We start from the raw sequence: 22,885 nt of genomic DNA, 5'->3' as shown, positions 1-22,885 counted from the left end.
AACCATGACTTTTTCAAACACATTACTCTCTAGAAAAAAAATAGCTTTTGAAATATTATTTGTCATACAAGTTCAGACCAAGGAAGGTGTAAGTTGACTGTCTAATTAGGCTCCATATGGCTTGAACTCTTCAGAGAGCCACCTGAAATAGGACCCTGTTAAGAAATTATTTTGTGTCGTACATAATCGTGTTCAAGAGGTCTTTGTAATTTGCATTGAAAAATGATAATTGGCATCATCCTCACAGATGAGATCTGTGACCTTAGATGTTTTCTGATTCAGCCTAACAGTCACACTAAGATTTATATTAAAATCTCTTTCCTATTACTGGGAACACCCCCCCCCACACACACACACACATACTTCAAACCTTTTATAGTTCACTGAGAGGAAGAAGCTCCTTCCTAGTATTTTCATCTGAATCCAGTGGTTGGCTTCCATGCTATAACCAAAAGTAAAGTGTCTCTGGGTCTTGTGGGGAAGGAGAGCTTGCAGGACACGGGGTCACGAGGGTAGAGAAATGTCAGCTGCTTTTATTTAGCAAATATTAATATTTACCAATCATTTCTACCCCTGTGCTCCTTGTGTACCGGGATCTGAATTGATCAAAAAGGTCTGCATGTATGGAGTCTTTCCTCGTAGAAATGCTTAGGCTTCACTTGGCTGCTTTTACCTCTCTTTTAAGAAGCAGTGCAGAAAAATGCTGGCATGTGTGTAGTCCATTTGTATGGTGATAGCTGTCTCTCTTACCTGGGCAAAGTTTTGTTGGAGGAGAGAAGGTGGGAGTAGGGAGTAAAATCGGAATCCTGGGTGCAAGTGATAATTGACCTCACTGACTAGAGGGAGGAGGGAAAAATAGTTTGCAAGTCCTTTTCACAGGATATTTCAAGCAAGATGTTTTTTTTGAATTTGGTTTCTGAGTTGAAAACCGGACCGGGCTGTTTTTGTGTTTCATCTGAACAAATTTACAATGAATCGAAGGGTAGGGTGTTTCTTAAGCCCTAGATCTTTAGGCAGCGAATCATTTCCATGTTGTTGAGACATTTTCCAGCCTTTATTGCTGTGTGTAGCTCATGCTTTTCTCTGGCTGTTTTGACTCCTTGAGAAACTCGCAATAACAAATTAACAATCACACTCCGCTGGAATGAAAACACTCGGTAGCAGAGTAATAAATAGCAGTTCTGGAAACCTGAGTAAACAGAAAACTCCACTCTCCCGCTTAAGAAGGCTCTAGAGAAGGAATCTAACGTCCAACAGATGCAGGCAAGATACACCGTGTAAAGCAAAAAGGCATGAATGTACTTTCATTTTAATTGTCCAAGGGACTGTGGGCTGAAAACCGTAGAGCCGCTTTCATTCTTTAAGAACTTACTAGGTAAAGTATTTTCCATCTTTTCACCTTCCTTCCCTCAAATGGACCATAAAGGATCAGCAGGTTTGACTTGTTAAAGTGGGTTGTATTTGTTTGGGAGCCCCACGGTGGCCTGGGGCTTCTTCACTTCCTGTCTTTCTCTGGTGAAACTGGGAATAGCCCAGGGCCTTGACCTTGGTGGGAAAGACGTGAATGGCACAGCCCTGAGATGGAGTGAGCCCAGCCCTGCTTGTGTGTATGCCACCTTGGTCTGCCCATTGAGTGTCCCATTGGAATTTTCAATCACAACGAGATTATAAATAGCTCCTGGGGGTATGTCCATCCACTCTATTCATAGGGTTGCTTACTCTGGTGGTGGTAGATGTATAATCTAGGTGGAGCAGATGTATAATCTAGGGATCATTACCAACTGGTGTTCTTGACTTTCCCTAGTCAATAGAAACTGGTAAAAGGCCAAATGAGAAATTCAGGTGAGGGCTGAATTATTGGGGCTCCTGCTGCAGCAGGAAGGAGCCAAAAACAAGTAACAGTTTCCTTTGCTTGCTCACTCGGGGGTAGGGCGAGCTGGTTCCATATATGGGTTGAGGGTAGGGGTGGGTTCAGGGGCCGGGCCCAAAGGGTGGCCTACGTGGTCTGTCCACCCCCTTGGTGGTGCTCTGTGCATGGGGGCATGCATCGTACTTGGCTGTCATTCCCAGTAATGTCTTTTTGCTCCCAGATCCTCAGACGTGACATTGGGTTTTTGGTCTTTTCGTATCTTGCTGTCCATAGGTTACCCTAACTGCACATGCACCCAGCTATTTTTAGCTCCATATTATTTCTTTGTATTTTGTTGCTCAAGGAGATGTTTGTCCAGGTGCAGGCACTGCAGCAAAGGGTCCCAGGTCCCAGGTCCCAGCCTGTCTCAGGCTGAACACTTGACTTGGTTAGAGGCCATTATCATGGAAGATATTACAGCTCCTTCATGACCATACATGCCTGGAGGAGAACTTTGGTGCCCACAGAATCTGAACGCCAGGGGACTTTTTAGATTTCCCATTAATCAAAAAGACACCTTAAATAAGCTGCTGAGATTTCATGAATTTTCTCTAGATTCCTATTGAGGAATTGGGGATAAGGGTTTGTTTTTTTTTTTTGCCTCATGAAATGTACCCGTATTTAGTCTGTCCAGTTGAAAAAGGGAATGCCATCCATTTTGTGCTTAGGACAATGAAGTTCTTCCCACACCTGGCTGGGAGAGCCCATTTGGTTAACTTTCCAGTCTAAAGCATGTGAGTCAGAGAGAAGCAAAGATTTAAATGTTATTAACATGAGAAAAATCTTTTGAACATTAAGTCATCATGGTTGAGGTTACTTTGAACATTCCTCACAGTCTCTTTTATGATTTGTACCAGAATCAACACGCATTTGTTTTATGCTAAAAAACACCATGGAGTAGAAATGGACATGAGTTTGAAAGCCAGAAGCTTTCATATTATAGAAATGTTATACTCTGATAAATATTTCGTGAAGCTCCTTGGCTCATGGGCTGTTGTTTTTTTCCTTTAATGGCTTTTGGGTTCAAGAATTTTGAAAGTCAGATTCTTTGTAATTTAAATTTCCTTCTAAGCAAGGAAGTACAGTATATTATTAATTTTTAAAAAAATATATACTTAGAAGTTCAAGTTGTGTAATTATCTTAATGCTCCAGAGCCTCTTTTCTGACTAAACATTGGAATTTATGATGTTGAATGCAGGGAATTTGTCCAGAAAAGCTTAAGGAAATTTAGCCTACACAGGGAAATTTGCTAGATTTATAAATAAAAGGTTTAACTAAAGGCATGATACATAACAGAATTTTATCTTATCTATAAAAGATTGCTTTTGAGTTTTGTCTCTTAACCCTTTTTTAGGATTAAGTAATAATTGTAGCTTGTTTTTTGGTAGTTGATTTATAGTAATAGGTTTTGTGCAATCTGACCATGGGTAATTGAACTCATTTTAAGTACATAAGGGTAGACTACCTTTTAAAGGATCACAAAAAGGCATTTTTTTTTTTAAGTGAAAATGTCCCCAGAGATGATCTGCCTAAGACCTTAAAGTATGAAAGAAAGATAATATAGTATGTTACTCTGTCTCTTGAAGCAATGACCTCTTCTATTAGAAAATAACCTTAAAGAATTCATAGTTTAGAATTTTTAGTTGAAATAATTTATAAATCATGGAACTGGCTTTTAATCCTTAGCAGAATTCTTCTTTATTTCTAAGAAGCCTGCATAAATGTTTATATGAACATAACCTTAAGTATTTAAAATGTAGCATACCAACCTTCCTTAAAGACAACTTTATGCATGACAGTGCACATTCAAAGTTCTTGGATAAAAATGCTTTGTACCTTTTTTGGAAGAAAAATCTTAGGTTTTTTTTTTTTTTTCCCCTTTTAATTCCTACCATAACAGAACTTTTGAACAGAGTGGGAAACTAGTATTGTTACTCACACTTCCCACTAGTGTTGTTACTCGTGCTTATAGTATTGTTATTCACACTTATACCGGTATTGTTACTTACAGTTACCCCTAGTCTTGTTACCCACATTGACTGCTTGTATTGTCAGTAACAGAGTGGGTGAAGCAACACTATATGTTCAACTTTAGCAAGTTAGATGCATTAACTTACTCATTTAAAGAACTTGAATGACAAAACCTTAATTTTCATTATAGAAAATACTAACAGCAGAGCTTAATTAGCAAAGCTTGTATAGGATCAGATTTGCTTCCTATGATGACTCAGTTCAGTTCAGTTCAGTCGCTCAGTCGTGTCCGGCTCTTTGCGACCCCATGGATTGCAGCACACCAGGCCTCCCTGTCCATCACCAACTCCCGGAGTTCACTCAAACTCACGTCCATTGAGTCGGTGATGCCATCCAACCATCTCATCCTCTGTTGTCCCCTTCTCCTCCTGCCTTCAATCTTCCCCAGCATCAGGGTCTTTTCAAATGAGTCAGCTCTTCGCATCACGTGGCCAAAGTATTGGAGTTTCAGCTTCAGCATCAGTCCTTCCAGTCAATATTCAGGACTTTATAATTTGACATATTTTCTCTGTATAATCTAATTTTTTCCTATTGTTTTGGATTTTATATTATATATACTGTGGTTTCAGCACTTGCATACACCAAGGGGAGAGCTGGGGAGAGAAACACAGGTGAGTGATCAGGTGAGGAGGCTGGGCGAGGTGCCCATGGGCTGACAGTAAAGTAGAGTGGTTGGAGAGTTTGCATTTCTGGTCACTGGACTTTCTCAGAATGCCCCGTGACTCCCCAGTAACTGTATTTACATGACATTTTATGATGTGTTTTTCTGGTGCAAGGTTATAGCTTTCACCAAATTCTCAAAGAATTCTCTGGCCCTCCAGAGTTTTATAAGAACCACTAATGTAGAATTGAAAGGTCTGTACAGCTTTGAGGATAAGATGCTATGTCTGAGTTACATAAAGCAAGCTGTGGGCTACCTTTTTTTACCTGATTAAAAATGGCCATGGCAGCCCTAAGTTTCTTTTGTGTCTGTGAGTTGATTTCTGTTTTTTTAAGTAAGTTCATTTGTATCTTTTTGGGGGGCGGGGTTCCACATATAATTGATAGCATATGAAAACAAATTATGGTTACCAAAGGGGTGGGGGTGGGGAGGGATAAATTAGGAGTTTGGGATTAAGATATACACTCCTATATATAAAATAGATGAACAACAAGGACCTACTGTATAACACAGGGAACTATATTCAGAATCTTGTAATAACCTATAATGAAAAATAATCTGAAAAAAAGGAATATACATATATATGTATAACTGGGAGCCACCCACTGAGATGGCTCAGTGGGTAAAGAATCCACCAGCAATGCAGGAGATGTAAGAGACGTGGGTTCAGTCCCTGGGCCAGGAAGTTCCCCTGGAGAAGGGCATGGCAACCCAGTATTCTTGCCTGGAGAATCCCATGGACAGAGGAGCCTGGGGGGCTACAGTCCATGGAGTTGTAAAGAGTCGGACATGACTAAACCGACTGAACACACACACGTGCATGTATAGCTGAATCACTTTGCTGTACATCTGAAACTAACGTAACATTGTACATCAACTGTGCGTCAATAAAAAACAAAAATCTACTGTGACATGGCCACATATGAACTACCTTGAGTTGGTATTGCTCACACCCCTGGTACGTATTTAAAACAGCGTGTTTATTTTGAAATAAGTAAAATAAATAAATAACATCTCACGGTTTGTCCCATCCCCATTTTTAGATGACTAAATGTTATACCCTTGTTCATGGGAGCTCTGATTTTTTTTTTTTCCTATATTAGAAATTGCTCAGCAGGAGACAAATGAGGTTCCCATGCAAACTGTGCGGATGATTGAGTGAAGAGGGTAATCAATGTCTTTGGAGATCTATCTTCTTGTTCTGTGTTAAGAAGTATGCAGAGCAGAAAGCCTTGAACAGTTTGGAAATAGGGAGCTGGTTACATTGGAGTGTCAAGCACACATTGCACCCCCCTGCTTTTACATATGCACATTTTGCCACTTGCAAAGCTGTATGCTTGGATCTGCGTTTGATAAGGGCAGACATACCTTGTCTAGGTTCTGGCTGTGTCACCATGCTGGCACAACATCTGGCCTGCACAATATCCAGAGAAATACTTTGTTGATTAAATGACCTCAATTGGTTCTCAGGGGCGTCCTGTGGATTCAGACACAACAAGTTTCAGCATTCCATTCTCCAGGTTCAAAGAGGACAATTATTTACCTAGGGTCACATGGCTGGCAGCTGAAGGATCTAGATATCTCCTTTACACTGTGCTTCATCTTAACTCCAGTAATAGAAGTGGAAAAGCCACACTTTGATCAACTAACTGTATTTTGATATAATAATGGATGAGGGATTGTAACTCTCAGAGACTTCAAAAATCATAGTCGCCCGTTGGACCTGTAACAGGGTCTCTCTTGATGGTGCTATCAAGTCAGGTTTTTATAATTTAGCAGAAGAAAAGAAAACTATTCCTTATGCAACTGGATATTCAGGTGCCAGGCAGAGTGTGTACACTGGGTATATAAATGAACAAATGCAGTGTGAGCCCCTGCTCTCAGAGTGCTTACCTTTTCATAGGGGAGGCAGACTGCTTATAAATCCATAAGTGTGCTGTGTATTTCAGACAAAAATCAGAGCAGGGTGCATTAGGGGAGAAAGAGTGATGGTGGCAGACAGAGGGTGACTTTATTTGGGGAAGTCAGGGAAACCCTTTCATAGCATGTGACACTCATGCAGAGACTTCAGTGATGTGTAGGAATGCTGCGGGGGTGACATCATCAGAAGAGCTTTGCAGATGGAGAGAATGGTCAGGCAAAGGCCCTGAGGTCAGGAAGAGGCTTTCACTCTGGAGTGAGAGGCAAGAGGACTTGCATTTTATTCTACCTGTGATAGGAGACTGAATTTGTTTCCCAGGGCTGTCCTAACAAAGGACCACAAACTTGGTGGCTTGAAACAACAGAAGTTTGTTCCCTCACAATTCTAGAGGACAGAAGTCTGAAGCCAAGCTGTCACCCTGCCTCCCTTGCTCTGAAGTTACCAGGGGAGAATCTTTCCTTGCCTCTTGAAGCTTCCGGTAGCTCCAGGCATTCCTTGGCTTGTGGCAGAGTCACTCCAGTCCCTGCCACTGTGTTCACATGGCCTTCTCCTTTGGGTCTGTGTCTTGTCCTCTTTTGTCTCTTTTAAGGACACTGGTTATTGGATTTGGGACCCACCCAGGTAATCTGGGGTGATCTCATCTTGAGATCTTTTTAACTTAAGTACACTTGCAGAAACCCTTTTTCCATAGAAGCTCATAGTCACAGGTTCTGGATGTGAACATATCATTTTGGGGCCCGCTGTTCAACTCATCACGGGAACTATGGAGGGCATTTAAGCAGGGGGAGTGGTGGTGTCTGCGGTGTTTCATAAAGATGGCTTGGATCCTATGGGAGAGCGGTTGTAGGTGAATGAAGAATCGACCAGGAGAAGCTCCTGCAGTGGTCCAGATGAGCTAGGGGAGCGGGGGAGATGGAGAGCAATGGGCAGATTCGGTTCTGCATCACAGTGGGGCAGAGGGGACTTGTTTGATGGATTAGAAGTAGCAAGGAAAGAAAAGAGACAATCCAAGATGGCAGTGCCCTTCATAGAGAATGGGGGAGTCGGGTTCAGGAGGAAGCCAAGGCAGGGGTGGTACCATCCAGAGTTCTGTTTGGGGCACGTGAACTGTTACGAGGGGGAGATGCTGGGCATTCATTAACTTAGACGTGTGGATCTGCAGCTCAGCAAATCTATAAAGGAGAGCTTTGTCAGCCTAGAGACGGGGTAGTACCAAAGGACACTCCTCTCCAGGAAGAGGGTTGTCATGGACTGGAGACCACGATTCAGTCCATTCGCATGAAGATCACCAAACTGATGATCACCAGTTTCAATCTCTCAACCCTGGCATTTATGTCAATGTCTTCCCTGGTCTCTCAGATGGTAAAGAATCTGCCTGTAATTCGGGAGACCTGAGTTCAATCCCTGGGTTGGGAAGATCCCCTGGAGAAGGGAATGGCTACCCACTCCAGTATTCTTGCCTGGAGAATTCCATGGGCAGAGGAGCCTGGTGGGCTACAGTCCATAGGGTCACAAAGAGTCGGACACAACTGAGCGGCTAACACTGAGGGAGGGAAGCAAGCCATCAGGAGAACCTGGCTCAGTTATCCTTGGCTGTCACAAAGGCCGTTGTGTGGTTAATTTTTATTTCATTGCTATCTTTATTTTTTTTTTTTAATTGTTTCATTCTAAGCTCGACAAGCCTGATTGGCAGATTCACTGTCTGATTTTTTCTAGTTTTAAATGATATGCTTTTTCTTCCAGCCATCTTCGTCTATTAACCTACATTCATTTTTAATTTTAATTCTCCAATCAATAATTATTTCGCTTGACAGTTTTTGACAGTCTGCTGCTCCATTTAGCTGTTTAGCGTGAATTTCAAAGGTGATTTCTCAGTCTGTACAAGGGAAGTAAACTTGCTCTTTCATCCTCTACTTTGCGGGGGCATAGGAAAATAGGCATGTTTTGCTCTTTCCTAAGGAGTTTTTAATATAGAAGAACTTCATAGTTTTCCATGTAGGAAGATAGAGGACTATAGAACAGTCACATTTTCTGTGATGTAGCATTTTGTTCCTGTCATTAATTCACTTGAAAGGCCGGATTTCTGTTAATTGGAATTGATATTGTGAGGTCAGCCCTTCGCCAAATATTTATTGAATACTCATTGTGTGCAAGGCACTATGGTAAATGTGATGAGAAATTAATACACGAGTTGGACATGACTGAGTGACGGAACACACGCACGTGCTCGCGCACACACACACACACACACTCTCTCTCTCTCTCTCTCCAAGAAGTATAGTGGTCAGGGAAAGTGATTTTCCAAATTATGATGAGTAGAAATGCTTAGAAAAATTATAGGTTTATCTTGCTGAATATTATCCGCACCCAGGATACTCCTGCTTGGAAATTCCAAGTGAAAAGCCAGGAACCAAAGTGCACGGTCATCTTCTTGTCGACATTATCCACACACATACGTGAGCACGTTGTCATCAAGGGCAAACCTAGCCAAAGACTAAACAGAGCGGGGTGAGGGGTGGGGGGAGGTTCCTTCCCACTAGAGTCACAGTGTGAAAGTTCTTGGCAGTTTCAGACGGTGTCGGCTATAGCTGTTAGTTTACATTTTGATAATTTACTAGTGAGCGTATAATATTTAATTCCTAGTTGGATTGTGCCACCAAACACAGCATTGCCAACAGAACACACTGCAAATTAGAAAGTTAAGAGTTCTCCTAGGGGACGTGCTCACTCCGTCGGCTCTTCTGTGAGTAGGAGCGTGACCTATGGGTTAGAAGTTCTGGAACAGAAGGTGGAACTTGGATCGTGTCACAGCAAACAGGAAAGGAGGTGCTCCCTGCTCCTGCTCCTCTGCAGTGAGCTGCTCTGCTCTGCCTTTTCTCCTAGGTCTGGGGCCGCTTGGCCTCAGATATCCTGGCATGATTTAGGGAAGCAGGCCCTGACCTTTTGGAGCCCTTTCTTTCATTTTGCTCCAGGCTTATTACTAGGCAAAATTCAGTGTCGTATTTGTGTGGCTAAAACTCTTCTGACTTCAGGACCGAGCTTTTGTTTTTCAGCTGAGTAGGGCCAGAGATCTAGCATTTTCTGGACATCACTGACCCTTCACCACAGTTGAGGTTTATGATTCACTCTGCCATGCTAGCAGAAACTAACACTGCCGCTGCTGCTAAGTCGCTTCAGTCGTGTCCGACTCTGTGCGACCCCATAGATGGCAGCCCACCAGGTTCCACTGTCCCTGGGATTCTCCAGGCAAGAACACTGGAGTGGGTTGCCATTTCCTTCTCCAATAGAAGCTAACACAGCATTGTGATATAACTATACTCCAATGAAGACAATATATTAGGGCAGAAAAACCCCCCAACACCCCTTATATAAACTTCCTTGCACCTTATGGTGGCAGCCAAGCCAGTCACTCATTAGAACTATGAATACTTGGCTGTTGCTCTTTTCGACTTAAGTCTGGTTTTTAGATTGTTTACTCAGAGCTGCTGCTGACTTTCATTGTACGCACGCATAGGGAGGCAAACAGAAACCCTGTTCTGCACCCGCCAATGCTCTGGCTTCAAATCAGTTGAAAGGGAGCAGAGCTGGAAGTGGTGTGTCAGCCGGGCTGTTGGAGAGGGCTGGCTGGGTCTCCACCCGCTCGCCACCCTCCGCCCTGCAGCCCAGAGATGGCTTCAGGTCTGTGTCCAGGACTTGCCACACTGACTCAGAGAGCTAAGTAACGTCTGGGCGGAGCACGCACTTTGATGCCGGCGTGGTAATTCACAGTGAGATGCGTCACTCGCGTATCCTTGGGCGCCGAGATCAGCGTATGCTCTGTTTCAAGCTACTCTGGAATGTAAATCACAAGTGGAAGCTATTCTGTTGATTCACTTTGAGAAATTGCTTGCTTTCTCGATGCAGGTAGCAGTAAGGGTTACAGCACTTAGGTCTCCTTAAGAAATGTTTCATAGGGAGTTAGGTAATTGCTTGGTGAGCCTGGAATCAGAACAGGGAAGAGCTGTTGCTCTCTTTGTCTCAGGAGAAGGATGTTTTTCTAGTGGGACCTACAGTCATCTCACCAGGGTTGTCTAGATAGTGAAGCCACTTTCTTACCCACAACAGCCTTGGCACTGCTCACATTTGCTTTAGTGACTGTACTCATCCCTGGAAGAGCCAACCCATGGCCCCTTTGGAAGACAATCTTTTCTTAAATTTATGAATGTAATTCACAGGTACTGGCTGGAGCAGGGGGCTGTGGTGGGGGTGGGGGTGGGACTTTGCTGTCTTCATTGACTTTGTATGTGTATATTCTTATCCATTAAGTCTAGTTCTTACTGTAAACCTCTGACTTGGCAATCTCTTTTTCGCATTTTCAAGTTCCTGGTGGGGAGTGGTGGTGTATATCTTATTATACTCCTCATTATACTCTTTATAAGACCCTTGGGGACTTTGTAATAAACACCCAGTGAATTATAACTTCAGATCAAGCACTGGGAATTGCACAGCAACATGGAGGCATTTGCCCAGACCAAGGATAGGCAGATTATGGCCTACAGCCCATATCTGGCCTGCTGCCACTTTTTTATAAATAAAGTTTTATTGGAACAAGCAGTGTCCATTCATTTATCTAATGTCTATGGAGGCTTTCGCAGTATAACTACAGAACTGAGATGAGTAGTTGAGAAAGGGATCGTCAACCAACACAAAGTATGAAATAATTTACTCTTGGGTGCATTTCAGAAAATGTTTGCCAACCTTGGTCTGTAGAATTTGCAAGTCATAGAATTGCAACAAGTAAGAACTGGAAGCTTAGTCCCCCTCCTCCCACCGAAATTCAGTGAACAAATGGAGGATTAGAGAAGAATGAGACTTGCGTAAAGGTCACAGAGCTGCTTCGTGAGAGAGCCAGAAACTGGACTCAGACTTTCCAGTTCCTAGTGTGAGTACTTGCCTTTGGCTTTTGGAGGTGGGACGTTGGGAGTTTTACAGTTTACAGATGATCAGCCATTACGACACACAGAATAGAGCTCCTTTAGTGGCAAGAGCTATTTGCCAAACTGACTTCCCCCGGATAAAATTACCAACCAGGCTGGTACCGATATTCATTTGACAGCACCTACCAAAGGCTGAGAGTGGAGAGAAGGGCTAAGAACCCTGATGAATAAATGCTATCCTTACCCTCTGGAAATTTGGATGAGAGGAAGAGTCAGATATTTGAATGTCTTTTTATTTGCAGTGTGTTTAAATGTCATCACAGGGCCACGATCAAATAAACGGAAAACTGTGTTCATTTGATCATGGGGGATAGAGGTGTTATCAGAGGTGGCTCCACAGAGTTGAAGATGTTTGAGCTGAACAACTCTCTCAAAAGAGGCTTGCGATGGATGTGGCTTGGGGGCCTCTAGGCACGAAATCCAGTAGTGTAGGAATACTTGTCTACCACACCCAGAGGTAGGGCGGAGCGTATGTGGCAAAGAGGGGACAAGAAACACAGTTGGAAATGTAGATTGGGCCTAAATAGTGGAGTTCATGGTATTTCATGATAAAGACTTTACTTTCTGGGGGTCTCTAACCTGTAGATTTTAGGACAATAGGAGACCACAGTTTTTATGAAGGAGGACCTGCCCATCCATATGGGCTTCCCAAGTGGTCCTAGCAGGTAAAGACCCTGCCCACCAGTGCAGGAGATGTAAGAGATGTGGTTTCGATCCCTGAATTGGGAAGATCCCCTGGAGAAAGGCATGGCAACCACTCCGGTATTCTTGCCTGGAGAATCCCACGAACAGAGGAGTCCAGTGGGCTACAGTCCATAGGATCACACAGAGTGGGACATGGCTGAAGTGACTTAGCATGCACACATAAATCCATATGCAGTGTAAGCCTCGTGTGTGGGTTTAATAATTAATATCACTAACAGAAATCAGTGCTTTCTCCCAAATATATGTAGCTGGTTGATATGATAATTCATCAACCCCAAATTCATTTAAAGTGTTACTAAATTAATAGTATCTTTTTGGTCACTGTGTATTTTTTTGATTAACAGATATTTAGAGCAAAATATCTATTGTTCACAGTGGGCAAAATTTTGGATTAAAAAATAATATTGGAAACCACCGCTGTTGATGACAGATAGCATGCAGTTTTTTGAGTTAACAAATGGGATTGGTTCTGGGGTCATGCTGCTCCAAATCTATTTAGCTGTGTGACTTGGACCAAGTTATTTGACCTCTCCAAACCTTAAAGTCCTTATCTCTAATAGTAACATGATAACATTTGCCTCTTTGTCATAAAGATGTATGAAAAGCATTAGCATAGTGCCAGTTGCATGAGATGTGCCCAGTAATGTCAGCTGTTTTCATTATTTCTGGTAGTCTGTGCAAATGTGTATTAGATCTGACCCAGGGTGGAGGACGAATTCCAAGCAGAGAGTTGTGAGACCTTTTGTTACTCAAGTGAGTAACAGTGGGGCTGGCATGGGCAGAGGGCAGCGGTATGGAGAGAATGGGAGAGTGAATGTCCACCTCAGGTGATGACGTGGAAAATGAGAGAACCCAGCTTCCATTCATGTCCAGAGCAATGGATGAGGTAGAGATTAGACTTCAGTGAACCTTGTTCCTGTGATTTCCTGGCAGTATATAGTGTGAATTATCTGGCAGGTTCCATAGCTCTTAGTTCGTAGAATTGATCTAGGTAAGAATTCACCTAGAATAAATTTTATTTATTAGTTTAATGAATTAATAAGCCCTCTTTGGAACATGTTAAAACTAGAATTAGAATATAAGTATCTTGCTTCATGATGATGTAGTATAACTCTGCAGTTCAGCCTATCCCCATCATAGCTTTCAAAGAAATGTATATAGGACAATAAGTGGCATAGTCCAAATTTTAAAAAATTGTTCTATTTGCATATTATTAATTATTTTTTGTCTGTACTTAGAAAAAAATCAAACGGGATAAATGTTAAGTGTTGTCTGAGAGATTTGTATTTTTGGGTCATTTTTGTATTTTCCAAAGTGAAAATACGCATTTTGGAAAAATATTTTTATTTTGTATTTGAGAATAGTTGATTAACAACGTTGCATTAGCTTCAGGTGCACAACAAAGTGGTTCAGTTATATTAATACATATACATTTTTATATTCTTTTTAAAATTCTTTTCCTGTTTAGGTTATTGCGGAATATTAAACAGACTTCTCTGTGCTATATAGTAGGTCCTTGTTGGTTTCTCGTTTATGTGTAGCAGTATGTACGTGTCAACGTGTATTTTTAAAGTGCTAAAAAGGGAAACTTTAAAAAGGACTGGATTGGAAAGGCTGAAGGGAATTTGCCTTCCCCATCTTTTTGAGAAGCTGTTTACAAACGCTAGTGGTAGTGGGTGCTCTCTCAAGTGTCTCGTTTCAGTCAGATGGTGTTCTCCTAAATCTGGGGAAATGGGGACCAGCTCATAGAGGTGGGCGGAAGTGAGAAACAAGAGTAGCAGTAGTACATGCTAATGGGCCGGTCAGAATGTGACTATTACATCTTATTGGATTATTTTTAATGTTAGAATCCAGGTGAAGACAAATGATTCCTGTTACTTTACCATCCGTTCTCAATGTGCAAATTCTCACACCTGGGTGTTGGCACACATGTGTGGGTACACGGTGAAGGGGTGCTGGGTGGTTGCCAGGAACAGCGACAACGCCAATCCAGGAATCAGGAAATGTGTGTGGGGGGGTGGTGATCTAGTCTCAACTCTGTTACTTAGTTTTATAGACTTAAGTCATTAACTTCCCTGAGCCCAGCCTTTTCATCTGGGAGTGAAGGATATCCATAACAGTTCTGACTACCTCACAGGGTTATTTTGGAAATCCATTTTGAACAGATTATAAAACCCCATACACATGAGAGTTGTTTTCAGTGCTGGCTTGGCCCTGCTTCAACACTGTGGTCGTGGGCAAGTGACTCAAGCTCTGCAGACCTGGCACCGCAAAACGAAGGCTACCGAGTCTTCACTTTTTGTCTTGAGACAGTGGAGACGGAGGTTCAGAAACAGTGGGTCAGAGGAGCATCACCTAGGGCAGTAGGTCTCAAACTGAGACAGCATCAGAATTAACTGGAAAGGCGTGTGAAACTGCCGAATCCTGGGCTCTGGGATTTCTGATTCCTCTGTTGGGACCTGGGAATATGCATTTGTAACAAAATTCCCTCATGATATCGATGCTGGGGTTCTAGGAACCATACTCTAAGGATGAAAGTGGGTATTCAGGTGGTGGGAGAACTGAATGCATTGTGAAAAAGCATCCAGTTGAATTTATTAATATTAATACATGTAATATATTAATAGAGTTTATTAATATATACAAACACGTCCAATTGAATTTATTAATATTACTGTGATAAATTAGTATATAATATGAGAAATAATATTCAACACCCATATTATATATATATATATATATATATATATAATTTATTTAATAATATTCAATGTCCCCTCCTTCCCCCATCCACACACACCAAAATCGCCTGAACCAGACATTTTCTGAGACTCTTGGCTACTCCTGAATATTTGGTTCTCTCTAGATACCTCAGCCAGTAGAAACAAGAAGGGACTTTGGGATTAAGCAGTTCTCCCACAAGTAGCCTAAATAACATTGGCAGATCATCACTCTTCGGCATCCACTCCAACACAGAGATGCTTTTTCACACATGCATGTGCACCAGAGGCCAGTGGTGTCTTTTTTGCTCTGTTCTCCTTTTTTAAAAATTCAGTGAGTCAGCTAATTTTGTAGGAATGTCTCAAAGCTATTCCTGTAAAGCCAGCATTGGTAAATTGAAATAGAGGAAGCAGCGCTGATGAATGCAATCTTATTGAAATTTGATCTCGTAGAGGTCGCCCTAGATTCAGAGAGTTTGGACCGGATCCTTCCTACTCATCGCTTGTAGCTCCGTGGTGTGGTAAAGTTCATTCTGCTCACATGGTGTCTACTTTTTCAGCCAGGGTTAATTCTTTTGCTGGAGGGGATGAGTAAGAGAGAGAGTTAGCATTAATTGCTTCATCAACTGCTCATGTTAGTCATCTCCTGCTCGTCTTATTAATTCAACTGGAAGGAGGAGAAATGTTATCTCTGGTTCCAAGGCCAGCTTCAGTTAACTAGGATACTCCCTCAGAGGGACTTGTGGTCATGGTTTCATTCACTTATTAAAGGAATGAATAGATTGTGAATCTCATTATCCTAACATGTCTATACCTAAATATATTAACAGCCACATGTGACCTTGTGATGTTTATCATTGATCAAATGCCATAGACAGGAATGTGTTAACTCAGGATTATATTGATGGTGGTTGGTTTTCAAAAAAGAAAAAGAGAGGGATGTATTTAGGTTCATGCCTTCCCCGAATTCCCCTGTTTCCCACTTGATTAACTGAGGTGTGGAGGGAAGAAGAGGACAGTTTCCAAATAAAATTGCCTTCAGTTCTTTTCAGAGTGTAACTCAGTAGCTGTATTATTTTAAAACACAATTGTATGTCTGTAATTTTCTGCTCCTTACGTTCAGCTCATTCGCGTCTTCCTGTTTGGCTTGTACCTTCCCCTTCTGACTCAGTCTTCTCGATTTCTCTTCTCACTCGACCAGACCACTGTTCTTCCTCTGCCTTTGGCTTTTTCTTACTTGGCCTCCCTTGCACGGCTTTTTTTTTTTTTTTTTTTCACTGAAGCGCGTCTCTGTTCACTTTTTCCTTACGAAGAGCAGGGGTTATCCCCAGGCAGGTGCTCCAGATGGAAAGTACATCTTTATCTTAACTTAATAAATTCATTTGTATTCAGGAAGAGTTTATATACAGTGAAATGCACACAGCTTAAATGTATAGTTCAGTGAGTTTTGATAACTGGATATGTCTGTGTGGCTAGCACCTTATTCAAGATCCAGGGCATGTCCCTCACCCCAAAGAGAGTCTTTATTTCTCCTGTCTGTTAATCTCCTCCCCCTCGCCCCCTGCGCATAATCAACCACTGCTCTGATTTCTTTCACTGTAGATGAGTTTGGTCTATTCTTGAACTTTATACAAGCGAGATCATTCAGTAGGTACTTTTTTGGTATCTGCCTCCTTTTGTTTAACATATGATTTTAGAGATTCACCCACACTGTTGCATGTATCAGTTCAAAAAAATTTTTTTTTGACTAGTAGTCCACTGTGTGTGTGTGTATACTACAGTTTATTCATTCACTTGTTTATGGACCTTTGGGTTGTTTCTGTGTTTTGACTATTATGAAGACAGCAGCTGTAAATACTCTTTTGCAAGTCTTTTTGTGGACATATATTTTCATTTCTCTCTGGAGTGGAATTACTGGGAAACAGGTTAGGTGTGTAAGTTTATAAGAACCTGACTGTTTTCTAAAGTGGTTGCAGCATTTTATGTTCCCTCCCCAAGTATATGAAAGTTCCAGTCATTCCACATCCTCACCAGCATCTGGTCCACCCCCCGCCCCATTCTTTTTAATTTTAGCTATTCTAGTGGTTAAATGAAGTAGTATCACATGGTTTTAATTGCATTTCCTGATGACTCATGATATTGAGCATCTTTTTATGTGCTTTTCGGCCATTTGTGTATCTTCTTTTTTTGTAGTGTCTGTTTAAAATTCCTTGACAGTTTTTAAAATTGGGTTGGTTGCTTTTTTTTGATGTATTTAGTTCTTTATATATTCTGAATATAAGTTTTGTGTTTTTTTTTTTGGTCAAGTGTATGTATTACAACATTTCTCCCCAGTGTTTTGGCTTATCTTTCTTTTTTAAACTGTGTTTTTGGGTAAGCAGTTTTTAATTCTAATGAAGTCTCAATTTACCATTTTTTTAAGATAAATGTTTTTTCTCATGTCTTCGTGGAGCTTTTGCTTACCTTCTGGTTACTGAAATGTTCCCCTAAATTTTCTCCCAGAAGCTTTTTGGGTTAGTCTTAATATTTAAAGTTCTAACACATCTCAAATTAGTTTTAATGTATGGTGTGAGGTAGGGGTCAGGGTTCCATTTTTTTTCAAACATTTATTGAAATGTATCAAATGATTGAGGAAGTTTTCTTTCCTCATCAAATTACCTTAATGTCTTTGTCAAATATCAGTTGAGAATATTTGTTGTTTCAAGACTCTGTTTTATTAGATTGACGTGCATGCTAAACTTAGGTCAATACTGGGCTAAAACAGCTTCATGGTAACTCAGGTGTTGTGTATTCTCTAATTTTATTCTTCTTTTCAAGATGGTTTTTGGTGGTCCAGCTCTTTTAGAGCTCCATACACATTTTATAATTGACTTTAATTTTTTAAAAAGCCTTTGAGAAGTTTGTTTGGCTTGCATTGAATTATAAGGGATCAATTTAAGGAAAATAAGTATATTAACAATATTGAGACTTCCAATTCAAAAACAGTATATTTCTTTTTGTTTATTAATTTGTTTCAGTGATGGCTCCCTATTTTTGGTGCAAAGGAACTGCCTGTCTTTTGTAAAATGTAACTGCATTTTGCTTTTTTTTCCGATACTGTGATACATTTAATTTTTTAGAATTTCATTTTCAAATTACTTGATGTTATGTAAGGAAATACAGTTGATTTTTACTTTATTGACCTTATATTTGTGGACTGCTAACTTCATTTATGAGTGAGGATATATAACCACACTTTGTCTCTCACCTTACAGGGAAAGAATTTGCTGTTTTACTATGAAGTATGATGTTAACTATAACTTTTTCATAGTTGTCCTTTATCAGATTGAGGAAGCACCTTTTGTTTCTAGCTTTATTAGGGATGTTTGTTTTTATCAGCAATGGATTTTGAATTTTGTACAGTTCACTTTCTGCCTCTAATAAGATATCATATTGTTTTTCTCCTCTATCTGGTAAATTACATTGATTAATATTAGACTTTGAATCAACCTGGAGTTCCTGGGATAAGAACAAGTTATCATTATGCACAGTTCTTTTTACCTATTACTGAATTTTTTGCTGATATTTTATTGTTTTTACAAATATGCCCATTAAGAATTGTCTTTAATTTTTACCCCCGTGTAGTATTTGCTAGCTTTTAGTATTGGCGTTATGCTGCTCTTATAAAGTGTGTGCTCGAGTGTTCCTGTTTTCACTATTTTCTGAAAGCACTTCTGTAAGATTTTATTTCTTTTAAAAATAATTGGTGAAATTCGATAGTTGAAAACACTTGGGCCTGGAGTTTCCTTTGTGCAAAGGTTCTAAAAGTATTTAATTGCTAAAAGTATTTAATTTAAGTAAAAAATATTATACAGCAAAATGCCCTTTTTTGGTTACAGTTCTGAGTTTTAACACGTGTAGCGTTGCGTAATTGTCACTGCATTCAGGTTTCAAAGCAGGTATATCACTGTGTGCTGAGGATTTTGATAAGGAATTCAGTTTTCTTAACTGATAATAACCTATTTTTTTAGCAGAGTTTTCGTATATTTTTGGTTATGTTGAGCTAAAGTTTGTGTCCATTTTTCAAAAAATTGTTTGCTTCCTGTAAGTTGCCAAAATTATTGGCATAAAGTTGTTTGTAACATTTAATATTTGTAGGATTTGTAGCAATATCTGCTTTTCCATTATTATTATTTTGTTTTCTCGTTTTTGTAATTAGACTCGCTGGGAATTGAAGAATGAACTGTTGCCGATTTTCTGTTTCACTGATTTCTGCTCTTAGGTTTACTATTTCTTTCTCACTCCTTATTTTTGGCATAATTTTCTCTCCTTTTTGTAGATCATTTGATTTGAAATTTTTATTCTTTTCTTTTCCTAGGTGTACAGGTTCATACATTTCTAGAATTATTTCTTTCTCATGAATGCTCTTTAGTTTTTATGACATTTGTTCTAGAACTCTGGTAATTCTCCTTGTCTACAAGCCTGCTGTATGGGTATGGGCTTAATAGCTGTAGCCTGTTCAGGCTTCAGCCAAGGACTTAGGGTGAATTCTCATGTTTCAGCTGCACTGCACAGATTTTGATATATAATACTTTAATTGTTGCTTAAGTCAGTATTTGGTTATTTCTATTTTATTTCCTCCCCAGGTTAATAGTTAAGTATTTTAATTCCCAGAAATATTTTTAGCTTTCCTTTTTTCTTTTTCTTTTTAAATTTATTTATTTTTTAATTGAAGGATAATTGCTATACAGAATTTTTTCCTTTTTTTCTTGATTACTAAATACGTTTTTAATTTACCTGATTTTTGCCATAATTTTGCCTTAAAATTTTGAGATCATTTTATTAGATGCATGTATGTTCATGATCATAAAATCCTCTTTATTGAGCATTCCTTTTGCAGGTATATAATATCCCTCATGGTCATTTTTATAACTTACATTCCATTTGTCTGATATTAAAAGTACTATCCTAGATTGTGTTTTTATTTTTGTTCATATTTTCTTTTTTATAATTCCTTATTTTCAATGTTGGTTTATACTTTCACTTTAAAGTGGTTCATTTCCCCCACTACTTATTGTATGTAGTTTAAATGTAATGTTGTCTCTGTTAGTTACTGACTTTACACCCAATTTCACTTATTTAAATTATTTTTATTAAGACATTTTAGCCTTGCTACTATGTTTTCTACTTGCTATTTGCTTTTGCTTCTTTTTTTTTTTTTTTTTTTTTAACTGCTTTCCTTCCTTTCTTTGGATAGACTGAATTTTCTTTCGCTAGTTTTGAAGGAATATATTTTATTTTATTCTTATCATGTTTAACCTTATGTTTCTATAAACTTAGTTTTCTCTAAGGCTTATCAATAACTTCTCTGTTCCCCAAATCACTCCACACTTCATAACCATTAGACTTTTCCTGCCTCAGTCTGAGATTTTCCCCCTCCTGAGACTTTACTACCTTCTTTCCTCCAAGAGTTCCCGGAATACTTACATTAGTTAACGGGCATAACTCTAAGATGATTCAACCTCTAGTCCATGCAACTTCCCCATCTTGTTGGGAACCAGAAGTGACTGGTACTTTAAGAAAGTTTATTCTTCTGCAGAGTGGACTGTTGAATTGATGGGGGTGATTCTGGGGACAGAGACACTACCTAGGGGTCCCAGCGTAATAGTCATGAGTTTCAGAGGTTTCTAGTGAAGACAATGGCTGTCAGAATGGGTGTGTTGTGTAACAATCAGTAGGTCTTCTCATATGTGAGAGAAAGAGGGGGTGATGGTGCTAAGCATGAATGGCCAATATATTAAATTTCTGTTTGTTTTTTTTTTAGCCCTATCCCCTTCTTGAATTCCAGTTACATGGTTTCTTATCAGGGTTAAATGAGGCAAAATGTAAAAGACACAACATATATCCTGATATGGAAATAATAATTTAGAAAAAAAATTAAGTAATTAAAAAAGTGCCCACTTCCACATTTCTGTCTCAGATGACTGTATGAATGGGCATAGGGAAGCTCAGGTGACTTAGAAGGAACAAGTGTTTTGCTTTTTAGTTTGAGTCGTTGCTTTTTTTTTCCTTGCAGAAGGCAGGGGGAAATGTATTTATTTTTATTTATTTCTTGTTGTTTTAAATTTGGATCATCAGTAGGACATCTAGATGGCAGATAATTGAGTATATAATTCTATATAGAGAGAGCTGATAGGAGAGAAGGATTTGAGAGTAGTTTGTAAAGACCCTATAGGGGGTCTTCCAGGAGAAGGTGATAGGGTCCAAAAGAATAGAGATCCCTGTTATTAAATTGTATTACTTAAAAAAAATTTTTTTTCTATTATTATTATTTTTTTGGCCGCACCATGTGGCATGTGAGATCTTAGTTCCCAGACCAGGGGTTGAACCTGTGCCCCCTGCATCAGAATATTAACCACTGGACCACCAAAGAAATTCAAGAGTAGAGATCCTTGAAAAAAAAAACATGGATAGGAAGGATTTGGAGGATGGAAGATGCATCAGAGAAAATAGAGGACTGGATTCCTAACCCGGTTCCGACACTGACTGGTTTGCTTAACCTTTTGAAAAGCACCAAATCCCTTCAGGGGCTTCTCTTTCTTTTGAGCCCTTTTTTTTCCTTTCCTTCCCCTTCCCGCCCCTCCATTCTTCATTAATTCAAATATTTTTCTTGAATCCTCATTATATGTCAAATTTTGCTGTAGGTCCTGAGCTTAAAGCATCAGATAAGGTGTGGTGGGCTTTGACCCCTGTGCTGACATCAGGCAACAGATTCAACCGTTACTCTCTGTTAAGCATTGTGGTACCTGTGTGTTACAAAACCACAGAGCAGGGGCATCTAAATTAAATTGAAGGGACTTCCCTGGTGGCCCAGTGGCTAAGACTCCATGCTCCCAATGCAGGGGGCTTGGGTTTGATACGTGGTAAGGGAACTGGATCCCACATGCTGCATGCTGCAACTTAAGACCTGGTGTAGCCAAATGAATAATAAAAATAAATATTTAAAAGTAACTAGGTAAATAAAACACAATAGTTCTCTGTAAGTTTATTAAGAAAAATAAATCGGATCGAAGGAAGGAAAAGGGGAGTGTGAGAAGGCTTTCAGGACACGTGTCCTTCAAACTAAGCTTCTCAGAATGAGAGATAGTTTAGACAAGCGTATGCAAAGTAATTTAGGCAGCGTATGCAAAAAGGAGCAAAACAGTGCAGAATGGTATACAGATGGGCTAAAGAAGCTGTTGAAGTCAGGCTGGCCCGACTGCCTCAGAGAGGTTCAAAGTCTAGGGCAGGAGGGGTCTGGTAGGCCAAACCCAGAAGTTTGGGTTTTATCTAGGATGGAATGCAGATCCACCGAAAAACTTGAAACAAGGATGTGAAAAATCAGGTGCGTGTTTTAGAAATCCCATTATTGTAGTGGGCATTTGCTGTGATAAGGGACCAGGTGGTGAGCTGGGAGCCCAGAGAAGAAACAGTTCTAGAAATTCAGGTGACAGAGGAATGCTTACTCAACAGCCATGAAGCACCTGCTTCGTGCTCATCCCCGGCCTGTGTGCTGGTCATCCCACCTGGCCCCACGGAGACAGGTCCCTTGTTCTCAGAGAGCTTGGAGTGATGGTGGAAGGAGTGGGTAGATTGGAGAGGTGGAGATGAGACAACATCCAGAGGACTTGGTGACTCATCAGACGTTGGAGGTGAGTGAGAGGGAGGAGTTTGTGGTTTGGATTACTCGGTGGATGATGATCCCATTCACTATGGTGGGGGACCCAGCAGAGCCCAGCAGAACCTCCAGGCAAACGTGTCCAGCACGTAAATAGATCCAGACCTCTGGAGGGACCTCTGCAACTTGTGTGCGTCCTCAGTTGCGAAGTGGTGTCTGACTCTTTTGCAACCCCATTGACCGTAGCCCACCAGACTCCTCTGTCTGTAGGGTTCTCCAGGCAAAAATACTGGAATGAGTTGCCATTTCCTCCTCCGGGGCATCT

The 22,885-nt window shown here is 40.4% G+C and overlaps 1 protein-coding gene and 1 long non-coding RNA gene across 10 annotated transcripts in view; one reads left to right on the top strand and one right to left on the bottom strand.

The window, feature by feature from the left end:
- Positions 1-22,885, top strand: part of ATXN1 (ataxin 1) — a 415,565-nt gene that overhangs the window by 38,428 nt on the left and 354,252 nt on the right. The window lies entirely within an intron of this gene.
- LOC129645469 (uncharacterized) lies at positions 5,699-7,083 on the bottom strand. 2 transcript variants are annotated; one of them, XR_008711359.1, is made up of 3 exons: positions 6,966-7,083; positions 5,971-6,079; positions 5,699-5,833 (listed from the first exon to the last, which is right to left on the bottom strand). It is a non-coding gene; the product is annotated as an uncharacterized LOC129645469 (long non-coding RNA). The 2 variants fall into 2 exon arrangements; XR_008711360.1 differs by lacking the exon at positions 6,966-7,083 and adding an exon at positions 6,496-6,632.

The sequence above is a fragment of the Bubalus kerabau genome, chromosome 3 (genome assembly GCF_029407905.1).
Source record: "Bubalus kerabau isolate K-KA32 ecotype Philippines breed swamp buffalo chromosome 3, PCC_UOA_SB_1v2, whole genome shotgun sequence".
NCBI classification, from domain to species: Eukaryota; Metazoa; Chordata; class Mammalia; order Artiodactyla; family Bovidae; genus Bubalus; species Bubalus kerabau.
This window is presented reverse-complemented; position numbering and strand designations above follow the sequence as displayed.